Genomic DNA, 12,471 nt, shown 5'->3' with positions numbered 1-12,471 from the left:
ATAATAAAGGTATCCCACCCCACCACCTATTTCTAGGGGGAGTCTTTTAGTTTTTCTAACTTAATTCAGGACCTCACATATCTTTTTCAAGTCTCTTAACCTTTTTTCACAGTCCCATTTCCAGGACTCTCACCACACTCAGTTATTTTTAATTCCATTCTTCCTTCTTAGGACAATAACTCTTATTTATTTCAGTCTTTGGGGATGCTAGCAGTTTTATGCAAAACTGATAATCCTTTGTTATTATTAAGGGCCCTGGTATTCCTGGAAGGTTAGTTACCTCTTAACTCAGAGACCATCTCATTTTATCCTAAAAACAGCTTTGTGAGGTAGGTCATTTGTTGTTCAGTTGCTAAATTATGTCTGACTCTTTGCAACCCCATGGACTGCAGCGTGCCAGGCTTCCCTGTCTTTCACTGTCTCCCAGAGTTGCTCAAACTCATGTCCATTGTGTTGGTGAAGCCATCCAACTGTCTTATCCTCTGCCACCCCCTTCTGCTCTTGCTCTCAATCTTTCCTGGCATCAGGGTCTTTTCCAATGAGTCAGCTCTTCGCATCAGGTAGCCAAAGTACTGGAGCTTCAGCTTCAGCATCAGTCCTTCCAATGAATATTCAGGGTTGATTTCCTTTAGGATTGACTGGTTTGATCTCCTAGCTTTCCAAGGAACTCTCAACAGTCTTCTCCAGTACCACAATTCGAAAGCACCGATTCTTTGGTGCTCAGTCTCCTTTATGGTCCACCTCTTGCATCCATACATATCTACTGGAAAAATTTTAGCTTTAGCTAAATGGACCTTTGTTGGCAAAGGAGGTGGGTCATACCATCCTTCTTCTACAGCTGAGGAATTAAGATCCAGAGTTATATAAGCTGTTCAAAGTATGGAGGTAGTACACAGGAGAGCCACAACTTAAACCCTGATCTCTTTAGGTCTAACGAAGATGTCTATGTTCCTTCTATACAATGATCTTTTAAATCTAACATTTATTGAATTGTCATTTGACTGGTAGGTCAAATGTTATGCCAGGCCTGAGAAATTCTATACTGAAGTTGGCATAAAGGTTGAAGATTATTGGATTCAAGAAATTACTGTGATAGAAGAGATTCTATGATCCTGTCTACACTCAGTGGGAAAGGATGCCAGGATTCATTGTTAACATCTATCATGGGAGCACAATAGAGTGGCTTTGCCAATTATTCATTGCCTCTCACTGGAGTCATTCAGTAAGAGAAGGGGCAGGATGATAGGGTATTTATGAGCTAGGTTTGGGAATGATATAGATCGGATTCAAGTCCTGATTCCACAATGTGCTTAGCTGTGATGCTTTGAGGAAATTACTCAAACTGAGTCTCCATTATCTCATTCTTTAAGTGAGGATTATCGTATTATCTGCTCTGGGGTTATTGTGAGGCTTAATGAGACAATGCACTTAAGCACATAGTACAGCGCTTAACACATTAGGTCTTCCATTAGAAAGAAATGTAATGAGAATAGAAGGTTAACTGATAGACCACTTACTTTTATTTTCCTTCTCTACTCTTAGAAACTTTACCTCTCTATGGATGCCTAGTTGACATTTTTTCCCCACAGTGACATAAAAGAGTAATTATTTCCCCATTTATTTCCCTGACAAGTTTCTCTTCACTTCCTTGAGATCAGAAGTCCTAATCTGGCTAATCGATTTAGCCAGTAATGAGCACCAAATGCTGAATATGACACTTAGGTAAGAAATCTGCAAAACTACAGATGAAGGTGTGATGCATTTTGAAAAATCAGGATGAGTATAAATCATTTTAAGGGGCTGTTGGGGATGCAGAGGAGTGAAAACCTGGCTGTCTGTGTTTTGGGTGAAGATGATACTGCTTTTGTAGACCACAGTTCCTCGGTCTGTGCCGCCGTCTTGTGAGATAAGGGAAATAAGCAAGGGTTTGGGGCTGGGTTGAAGCTGAGAAACGTAGCTACAAACCACTGTTTCTTGTCTGGATTCCATTAGCACTGAAGTCAAGTGCTCCATTATCATGAGTATACTTCGGTAGCTTGTAATTGTCCTGTGCTTCAGTCAAGAGATGGGTAATTGCCCCTATGGGCCATGGATTTCCTGCTAGCAGCAGTTGATTGAAACCAGCCATTTATTGTGGCTAAAAACCCCAGACTCACTGCAGTGTTTACAGATAAACCTTCTGTGCGACAGTCATTTACTCTACCCAGCCATCCATATATTAAAGATGTACACATGACCCCCTCCTTTTCTCTTGAAGAGAGATCAACTGTTCTTTTCAGTTTGATTAAATTTCACTATGTGGTGTTGATATGCCAACTCTTTTATTTTGTAGTTTATACTTTAAAGCAAATTGCATTTCTTTGAATCTACATTCTACTTTGGGGGCATTTGTTAATAGCCACACTGCTGTAGTGATAGTTACTTTTTGCAAAGTTCCTCATTCCTCTTTTTCCATTCCTTTGATAAGCCAAATTTTGGTATTAGCTTGTGGGTCTTTTAATGCCCTCAAGAACTGGAATCTAGAAAAGGGAAGCCATCCAGTAGCAACCATGATGTTTTGGGGTTTTGGAGACGCTGAAAGGTGATTGTGTGTTTTCTTATTTCAGTGACACTTGCGTCTGTAATGGACACAGTGGATGCTGCTACATAAATATAAGGTAGATGACACTCTGTGTCCATACTCACCCGATGGAGGTTCCCATTTCTCCACCCCTGCAATTTTATTAAAATTAGCCTTTAGAGGCTAAAGGGACAGTTTGAAATCTTCATATGATTCAAGTCTGTCCATTGGATCTCAAGATTTTGGGTAGTTTTAATTCATTCAGTTTCTTCATTTATGAGTAGTAACATTGGTATCATCTTCCTGTTTTCTTTATGCTCTTTTATTTTTTAAAAAGCTTTTTATTTTGTGTTGGGGTATAGCCAATTAGCAATTTTATGATAGTTTCAGGTGAACAGTGAAGGGACTCAGCCAGACATATACATGTATTCTGTTCCTGAACCAAGAATGAAAGATAAGAACAGTTGGGGGTAAACTGGGAATACCCTGCACTTCTGAAAACAGAAACTCTACCAGTCCTGCCACACCTTTCTTTTTTAAAAAAACTTCCCTGACAAACCTGCACACTTCATTGAAATTCATGAGTAATTTACTTTTTGGTAGGAAAAGAAAATATTTAATCCACTTAAGAAAAACTGACTGACTGAAGAATTTCTATCATCATGGTCAGACCTCATCAAATTAACAAAAAAGATGGGATTTATCATGTGTTTCCTTTAGTTCTGTCTTCTCTTTTTGCCACGCTATCTTCCTCAGGTGTACAGAACTTATCAATTTGTTGGTAATGCAGTGGTAAGGAATATATTAGTATTTGCAGATTTAGGTGTAAGCTTGGGTTCCTGGAACTTCAGGTAATGATTAGCAACTTAGATTCCAAATTCTGAGCTTGAAATTAGTGGGTTGAGCAGAAGGAAAATATAGCAGTTAAATTTAAGCAAAGAACACTTGTCCATGGTATACAAATCCATGAATTTGGTCCCCTGACAGATGGCATATGGGATGTGAGTGCCTAGGTGTTAAAGAAGGTGGATACAAGACAAGAAAACAGAAATTTGACTCTTATAATTGTACTGTTGTATGAAGCATTTTAGCAGATCTAAATCTAACTCAAAGATCAATAGAGTAATAATGAAGTTTACAAAGACAGTTCATCATTAAAGGCTAAGGGAAATATAAATGAGTGAACATTTGCTTATAGGCCCAGATACTTTAAGGCTTCCCAGGTGGTTCAGGTGGTAAAGAACCTGCCTGTTCATGCAGGAGATGCAAGAGACGTGGTTCAATCCCTGGGTTGGGAAGATCCCTTGGAGAAGGAAATGGCAACCCACTCCAGTATTCTTGCCTGGAGAATCCCACGGACAGAGGAGCCTGGCAGGCTACAGTCCATGGGGTTGCAAAGAGTTGAACACAACTGAGTGACTAACACACACAAACATAATTTTGGTTGTGCTGGATCTTCGTTACTGTGCGTAGGTTTTCTCTAATCGTGGTGAGCAGAGTTACTCTCTAGTTGTGGTGCTTGGGCTTCTCACTGTGGCTTCTCTCATTGTGGAAGCCACAGGCTCTAGGCACTCAGGCTTCAGTAGTTGTGACACATGGGTTCAGTTATAAGCTCATGGGCTTTCGAGCACAGGCTCAGTAGGTGTGGCACGTGGGCTTATTTGCCCCATGGCATGTGGAATCCTCCTGGACCAGGGATTGAGCTAATGTCCCTTGCATTGTCAGACTGCGCCACCAGGGAATGCCTTCACCTTTCAATTGCCTTGCTTTCTTTCTAGGCAAAGCACTTCTAACAATGATGTTAGGTCAGTCCCTGGAACTGAAGTCTGGAAGTATCATGATCAGTTACCTGGATTTCAGACCAGCATGACCTTAGTCACTCTTTTATGTCACTTGAGATAGAGATTTATTCTGGATCTGATCTTCACGTCATATTACTTTCTCCCAAAGGAGAGCTTCATGAAGAATTTGTAAATCACAGATTTAGCTTTTATGTTTTTTCAGGAGCCCATTCTAGTGTTTCACAGATCATAACCCAAACGCCAGACTTCTGAACCCAGGCATAGGTGTTGACAACCCAGTATGTGAGGGGGAAGCTTGGTTGAAAGGGCCGCTGGTTTACTGGTTTGACTGCTGCCTTTCTGGGCACCGTGGCTTCAGAGGGAATGCACCACCTGCAGACTTAAAGCCAATAAGCAGTCTTAATCTCGCCTGATATTTTCTGTCTTCGATTGGATCAAGCTTTGCCTGACACTGGCAGCTGTTTTCCCTGACTTGTTTTGCTGTTACATGATGACCTTTTCTTTGTTTATTGTTTTCTTTGAACTTGCTGGGAGTTTATATAATTGATGGGCTTGTATGCCACAGTCTGGGAATCTGCTGGTGATATACTACAATGTCTGAATGGGTAGTGTTTTCTATCTTTCCTCCCCTACTCTCACCCCTGATGTCAGAAAGTCAACACCCCAAGGGTGAACTGACATGGTAGTAGAGACTCTTTCTTATCCTGTAAGCAAAGAAAAGAAAGAAGGATAGCGCTAAGTCGTATTCGATTCTTGTGATCCCATGAACTGTAGCCTACCAGGCTCCTCTATCCATGGAATTTTCCAGGCAAGAATACTAGAGTGGGTTGCCATTTCCTTCTCCAGGGGAACTTCCTGACCCAGGAATTGAACCCAGATCTCCCATCTTGCAGACAGATGCTTTATTGACTGAGCTATGTGGGAAGCCTGTAAGCAAAGGGCTCAGGTCAATTAGAGTCATCCAGGATCAGCCTATATTAAAAATTTCAGCATTTTGACAATCTCTTGAGCTCTGCTTTAATACCTGAGTTTTAAGTTTCAATATATTTCTGAACAGAGATCCATCTTTATTCACATTGACTCAGCTTGACTGGGGTGTTAAAATATACAAATCATGAAATTGTTCATTACTTACCAAAACTAAGCACTACATGGTTGTCAATATAGATCTACAAGCTAATCATTTAACATTTTCATTGGATTTTAAAAACGATAGTCATTAAACACTGTCAAAGTTGAAAAAAGCAAGTTACAAGACAATGTATGTGAAAAGTGAAAGTGTTAGTCATTCAGTTGTGTCCAACTCTTTGTGACCCCATGGACTGTAGCTCACTAGGCTCCTCTGTCCATGGCATTTCCCAGGCAAGAATGCTGGAGTGGGTTGTCATTTCCTTCTCTAGGAGATCTTCCCAACCAGGATCAAACCCAGGTCTCCTGCTTTGTAGATGAATTCTTTACTATCTGAGCCACCTAGCTCAGAAGACAATGTATAGGATCCCTGTTTTAAGCTAAATTAAAAAAAAAAAATATATATATATATATATATATATATGGAAGAAAAAGCCTCAGAGAGTTAGCAGTGATATTGGATCACAAGGACTTTCTGTGTCATCCCTCCCCGCATTAGTGAGGATGTAATTTCTTACATTCAGAAAAGTTTAAAAGAATAAGCAAGATTTATGCTTCTGGTATAACTCTTAAGCTTCTAATGTGCAACAGAGTAGAATGATTAGCAAATGTAATTCAAGTGCATTGTATGTTTCAAATAAAGAATTTAATTGTTCAGTCGATGTGGTTGAGTCTTAAGTCTCTGAGTTGTTTTAAATTGAATTGTGCTTAGGTTTTGCAGAAATGATTGAGTTTCTCACATTTTGGCATTAAGGAATCAGGCTCGGTAAGTCACTACTTTCATATTCTTAGAGCCTTGTTCAAGGCAAGCATTAAAAAAACTTCCAATAATTTGGGAATTGATAGGCAAATAGATGTACTTGTAGTAACTCTTGCTCGCCTGTCATGTTAACCTTGATCTTTAACATCTATATGTCTCAGTACCTTCTCTGCCATTCAGTCAGCCTGCCTGTCATCTATAGGAAGCATCAGTTCAGTTCAGTCGCTCAGTCGTGTCCAACTCTTTGCAACCCCATGGACTGCAGCACACCAGGCCTCCCTGCCCATCACTAACTCCTGGAGCTTACTCAAACTCATGACCATTGAGTCGGTGATGCCATCCAATCATCTCATTCTCTGTCATCCCCTTCTCCTCTTGCCTTCAATCTTTCCCAGCATCAGGATCTTTTCCAATGAGTCAGTTCTTTGCATCAAGTGGCCAAACTATCGGAGTTTCAGCTTCAGCATCAGTCCTTCCAATGAATATTCAGGACTGATCTCCTTTAGGATGGACTGGTTGGATCTCCTTGGACAGTTCAAGGGACTCTCAAAAGTTTTCTTCAACACCACAGTTCAAAAGCATCATGCTGCTGCTGCTGCTAAGTCACTTCAGTTGTGTCCGACTCTGTGCGACCCCATAGATGGCGGCCCACCAGGCTCCACCGTCCCTGGGATTCTCCAGGCAAGAACACTGGAGTGGGTTGCCATTTCTTCCTTCAATGCATGAAAGTGAAAAGTGAAAGTGAAGTGGCTCAGTTGTGTCTGACTCCTAGTGACCCATGGACTGCAGCCTTCCAGGCTCCTCTGTCCATGGGATTTTCCAGGCAAGAGTACTGGAGTGGGGTGCCATTGCCTTCTGCAATCAAAAGCATCATACTGTGTACCAAATACTGTGATGGGTGTTCAGGACAAAAAGGATGCTTCCTGTCCTCAGGGAGCTCATGGTTTCTTTGAAGAAGAGTAAATATTGAATTTTATTGCTTATATATGTTTTCCTTTAGAGAAGAAGGTGGTTTCTAAAATTGGTTATACATTGACATCCATTTAAAGAGGTATTCTAAAACAAGTCATGATTGCCAGGCAATGAATGTTGTGATTTAATATTTTATCAAGGGCATATAGTTAATTATTAAGCATCTAATTTGAAGCTGACTTAGTACAATTCTCCATGAGATTTTTCTTGAGTTCCTGAGAATGGATTTGGAAACCTGCAGGCAAGAGCTGAAGTGTTTGATTTGGTTCAAGGGCCTGACATGGAGGTACTTTTTAGAGTTTCTGCAGGGTTGTATTGGAGAAGGAAATGCAACCCACTCCAGTATTCTTGCCTAGAGAATCCTGTGAACAGAGGAGCCTGGTGGGTTGCTGTCCATGGGGTTGCACAGAATCGGACACGACTGAAGTGACTTAGCTTGCATGCATGCCTTGGAAAAGGAAATGGCAACCCACTCCAGTATTCTTGCCTGGAGAATCCCAGGGACACAGGAGGCTGGTGGGCTACTGTCTATGGGGTCACACAGAATCGGACACAACTGAAGGGACTTAGCAGCAGCAGCAGCAGCAGCAGGGTTGTATAAAGTTAGTTCTGTGTCCCCTCTTCATGAATAATACTGCAAATGAGAAGTTTGGAAGAGACGAAAACCAGCTAATAGACTGTGAAATGAGCAACAGCAATGTCAAAGTCAGAGGGTGTCTGTCAAGGTTGATCAGCGTCTTGGTCCATTTGGGAGGCTAGAACAAAATACCATAGATTGGGTGGCTTATAAACAGCAGAAATTTATTTCTCACAGTCTGAAAGTTGAAAATTCCAAGATCAAGGCACTAATGTAGTCATATTCTTGTGTGAGCCTTCTTCCTGCGGTGTCCACACATGGTGGGAGGGGTCAGGGGTCTCTGTGGAGCCTGTTTTATAAGGCACTAATCCTATTCATGAGGGCCCCATCTTCATGCTTAGGTATCTCCAGAAGGTCCCATCTCCTAATACCACTATCTTTGGGGTTAGGATGTCAACTTAATAATTTTGGGGAACACAAACATTTAGTCCATAGCCCTCACACACTCACATGTCCAGATTGGCCCCAAGTCATCCTGAAGGGATGTGTCTTTGTGATCAAGGGAAGTAGCAGGGGTTGGGAGTGCGTGTAGAGGTGGTACTCAAGGGTATTTCTTAATAAATATGTCTGGGGTATGTATGCATGTGTGTGTGTCTTGATATGTAAGACACCATGACACAAAACTTAAAAGAAGAACTAACAAGAAAGCTCGATGCCAGAAACCTTTCAAAGCAGAGAAAAATGCTTTCCCTTGAATAATAGCTCTGTTTTGAGAGAAAGTACTAGATTTTTGAAAGGACTTATTTTTCTCAAAATATTTGGATTTATGTATGGATTTGACCTATCTTTCCATTATTATCCATCTCTCTATTTATCTATGTGAAATATATATATATATATATATCAGAGATCAGATCAGTCGTGTCCGACTCTTTGCGACCCCATGAATCGCAGCACGCCAGGCCTCCCTGTCCATCACCAACTCCCGGAGTTCACTCAGACTCACATCCATCGAGTGAGTGATGCCATCCAGCCATCTCATCCTCTGTCATCCCCTTCTCCTTTTGCCCCCAATCCCTCCCAGCATCAGAGTCTTTTCCATGAGTCAACTCTTTGCATGAGGTGGCCAAAGTACGGGAGTTTCAGCTTTAGCATCATTCCTTCCAAAGAAATCCCAGGGCTGATCTCCTTCAGAATGGACTGGTTGGATCTCCTTGCAGTCCAAGGGACTCTCAACAGTCTTCTCCAACACCACAGTTCAAAAGCATCAATTCTTCGGCGCTCAGCCTTCTTCACAGTCCACTCTCACATCCATACATGACCACAGGAAAACCATAGCCTTGACTAGACGAACCTTTGTTGGCAAAGTAATGTCTCTGCTTTTGAATATGCTATCTAGGTTGGTCATAACTTTCCTTCCAAGGAGTAAGCATCTCTTAATTTCATGGCTGCAGTCACCATCTGTAGTGATTTTGGAGCCCCCCAAAATAAAGTCTGACACTGTTTCCACTGTTTCCCCATCTATTTCCCATGAAGTGGTGAGGCCAGATGCCACGATCTTCGTTTTCTGAATGTTGAGCTTTAAGCCAACTTTTTCACTCTCCACTTTCACTTTCATCAAGAGGCTTTTGAGTTCCTCTTCACTTTCTGCCATAAGGGTGGTGTCATCTGTATATCTGAGGTTATTGATATTTCTCCCGGCAATCTTGATTCCACCTTGTGTTTCTTCCAGCCCAGCGTTTCTCATGATGTACTCTGCATGGAAGTTAAATAAGCAGGGTGACAATATACAGCCTTGATGAACTCCTTTTCCTATTTGGAACCAGTCTGTTGTTCCATGTCCAGTTCTAACTGTTGTTTCCTGACCTGCATACAGATTTCTCAAGAGGCAGATCAGGTGTTCTGGTATTCCCATCTCTTTCAGAATTTTCCACAGTTTATTGTGATCCACACAGTCAAAGGCTTTGGCATAGTCAATAAAGCAGAAATAGATGTTTTTCTGGAACTCTCTTGCTTTTTCCATGATCCAGCAGATGTTGGCAATTTGATCTCTGGTTCCTCTGCCTTTTCTAAAACCAGCTTGAACATCAGGAAGTTCACGGTTCACGTATTGCTGAATCCTGGCTTGGAGAATTTTGAGCATTACTTTACTAGTGTGTGAGATGAGTGCAATTGTGCAGTAGTTTGAGAATTCTTTGGCATTGCCTTTCTTTGGGATTGGAATGAAAACTGACCTTTTCCAGTCCTGTGGCCACTGCTGAGTTTCCCAAATTTGCTGGCATATTGAATGCAGCACTTTCACAGCATCATCTTTCAGGATTTGGAATAGCTCAACTGGAATTCCATCACCTCCACTAGCTTTGTTCGCAGTGATGCTTTCTAAGGCCCACTTGACTTCACATTCCAGGATGTCTGGCTCTAGGTGAGTGATCACACCATCGTGATTATCTGGGTTGTGAAGATCTTTTTTGTACAGTTCCTCTGTGTATTCTTGCCATCTCTTCTTAATATCTTCTTCTGTTAGGTCCATACCATTTCTGTCCTTTATCGAGCTCATCTTTGCGTGAAATGTTCCTTTGGTATCTCTGATTTTCTTGAAGAGATCCCTAGTCTTTCCCATTCTGTTGTTTTCCTCTATTTCTTTGCATTGATCGCTGAAGAAGGCTTTCTTATCTCTTCTTGCTATTCTTTGGAACTCTGCATTCAGATGTTTATATCTTTCCTTTTCTCCTTTGCTTTTAGCTTCTGTTCTTTTCACAGCTATTTGTAAGGCCTCCCCAGACAGCCATTTTGCTTCTTTTGCATTTCTTTTCTATGGGAATGGTCTTGATCCCTGTGTCCTGTACAATGTCACGAACCTCATTCCATAGTTCATCAGGCTCTCTCTCTCTATATATATCTCTCCCATGGACAGAGAAGCCTGGTGGGCTACAGTCCACAGAGTTGCAAAGAGTCGGACACGACTGAACTACTTCACAGTCACAGTCATATATATATATATATATATTTGATCTCGTTGGCTTTGGCTTTGAAACAGTTACCGGCTACTCTCCCACAAGTTGAAGAGTAAAAGGTAAGGCATGATTCTACCTTAGCATTTAGTTCACAAGATACAGTTAATGAGTGTTGAGCATTTTAGGAAGGCAATGAGTCTTTCTGGGTCAGATGTTCCTTCTGAGATATAACTACGTTCTAGATTTTACCTTCATTTTCTCAGGGTCAGGGCTATGGTATCACTCATTGTGGTTTATTTACAGTGTCTGGTTTACTTATGGGAGTTTATTGGGAGGTGACATCTTTCACCTACTCTTTCTCTTTCTTCCTTGCCTTCTCTGAGCTCAAGTTCCAGGAGAACTTCTACATTGGACTCCTATTTCCTGAAATCATGTTGCAAAATTCAATTTAAAAGAAAAAAAAATGGAGTCCTCTTTTCCATCTTAATTTTCTGAACCTGATTTCTGCTTTGATGAGGACATTGATGCACTCCTGTCCTGGTTTGGAGAACTGGGCTGGTGCTCACATCAGTTTGTGGGACTAAGTTTAGGATGCTTGGCAAAAGCAGATATTCAACAACTGTTTCACCCCTTTCCCATCTTTGTGCCAGGGATACAAAGATGGGTGAGACATAGTTTCTGCTTTCAAGGAACTTGAAGCCTAATAGGAAAGAAAGGTAAATCAATAGAGTCAGTGAGACCTTTGAGTCAAGGTGCTTAGGGAGTAAGGAGGTAGTGACCAAGGGCCTCTGTGTTCTCAGCCAACCTGAATGACCCATGTCAGTCATGGTATTTGCACAGGGTATAATTGAATGTTCGCTCAAAAGACCTAAAGTTATTGGCAACCTGTAAAAAATGTTGCAGTGGTAAAAGCTATTAATGTGCACACTGAGTAGAAAATGACTTTAGCAGAGGGAGTGGATTAGTTTGCTGGGCTGCAATAATCAACTGCCACAAATGGGTGGCTTTAACAGTAGACTTTTTTTAAAAGCTTTTTATTTTATATTGGTGTGTAGCCAATTAACAATCTGGTGGTAGTTTCAGGTAGACAGCAAAGGGATAACAATATTGCCATAGTTTTAGGTGGACAGCCATACATATACACATGTCTATTCTCCCCCAAACTCCCCTCCCATCCAGGCTGCCACATAACATTGAGAAGAGTTCCCTGTGCTATACAGTAGGACCTTGCTGGTTATCCGTTAAGCTGAGTTTTATTGTCTCACAGTTCTGGAGGCTGAAAGTCTGAGATCAGTGTTAGCAGGGTGGTTCCTTCTGGAGGCTAGAAGGAAGCATCCCATGCCTCTCTCCTAGCTGCTGGTGGTTTGCTGGCAGTTTGCTCACAGTCAGGCATTCCTTGGCTTCTGCTGCGTCATTCAGATCTCTACCTTCTTCTTCACATGGCATTCTCTTTGGGGGCCTGACTCCTCACATGGTATTTTATTAATAAGGATACCAGTCATGTTGGATTAGGGGCCCACCCTGTTCTCATATGACCTTGTATTAATTTAACTCGTTACATGTACAATAACTCTAGTTCAAATAAGGTCACCTTGTGAGGTCCTGGGGGTGAGGAGTATAACATGCAAACTTTAGTGGACACAATTCAATGCATTACAGTTTCTTAATTTTTTCAAAGTACAAAGAGGAGCAATTGATCAGCATTTCTCCCAAGTGCT

The sequence above is a fragment of the Bubalus bubalis genome, chromosome 9, assembly GCF_019923935.1.
Source record: "Bubalus bubalis isolate 160015118507 breed Murrah chromosome 9, NDDB_SH_1, whole genome shotgun sequence".
NCBI lineage: Eukaryota > Metazoa > Chordata > Mammalia > Artiodactyla > Bovidae > Bubalus > Bubalus bubalis.
The sequence above is the reverse complement of the archived record's forward strand: the minus strand, read 5'-3'. Positions refer to the sequence as shown.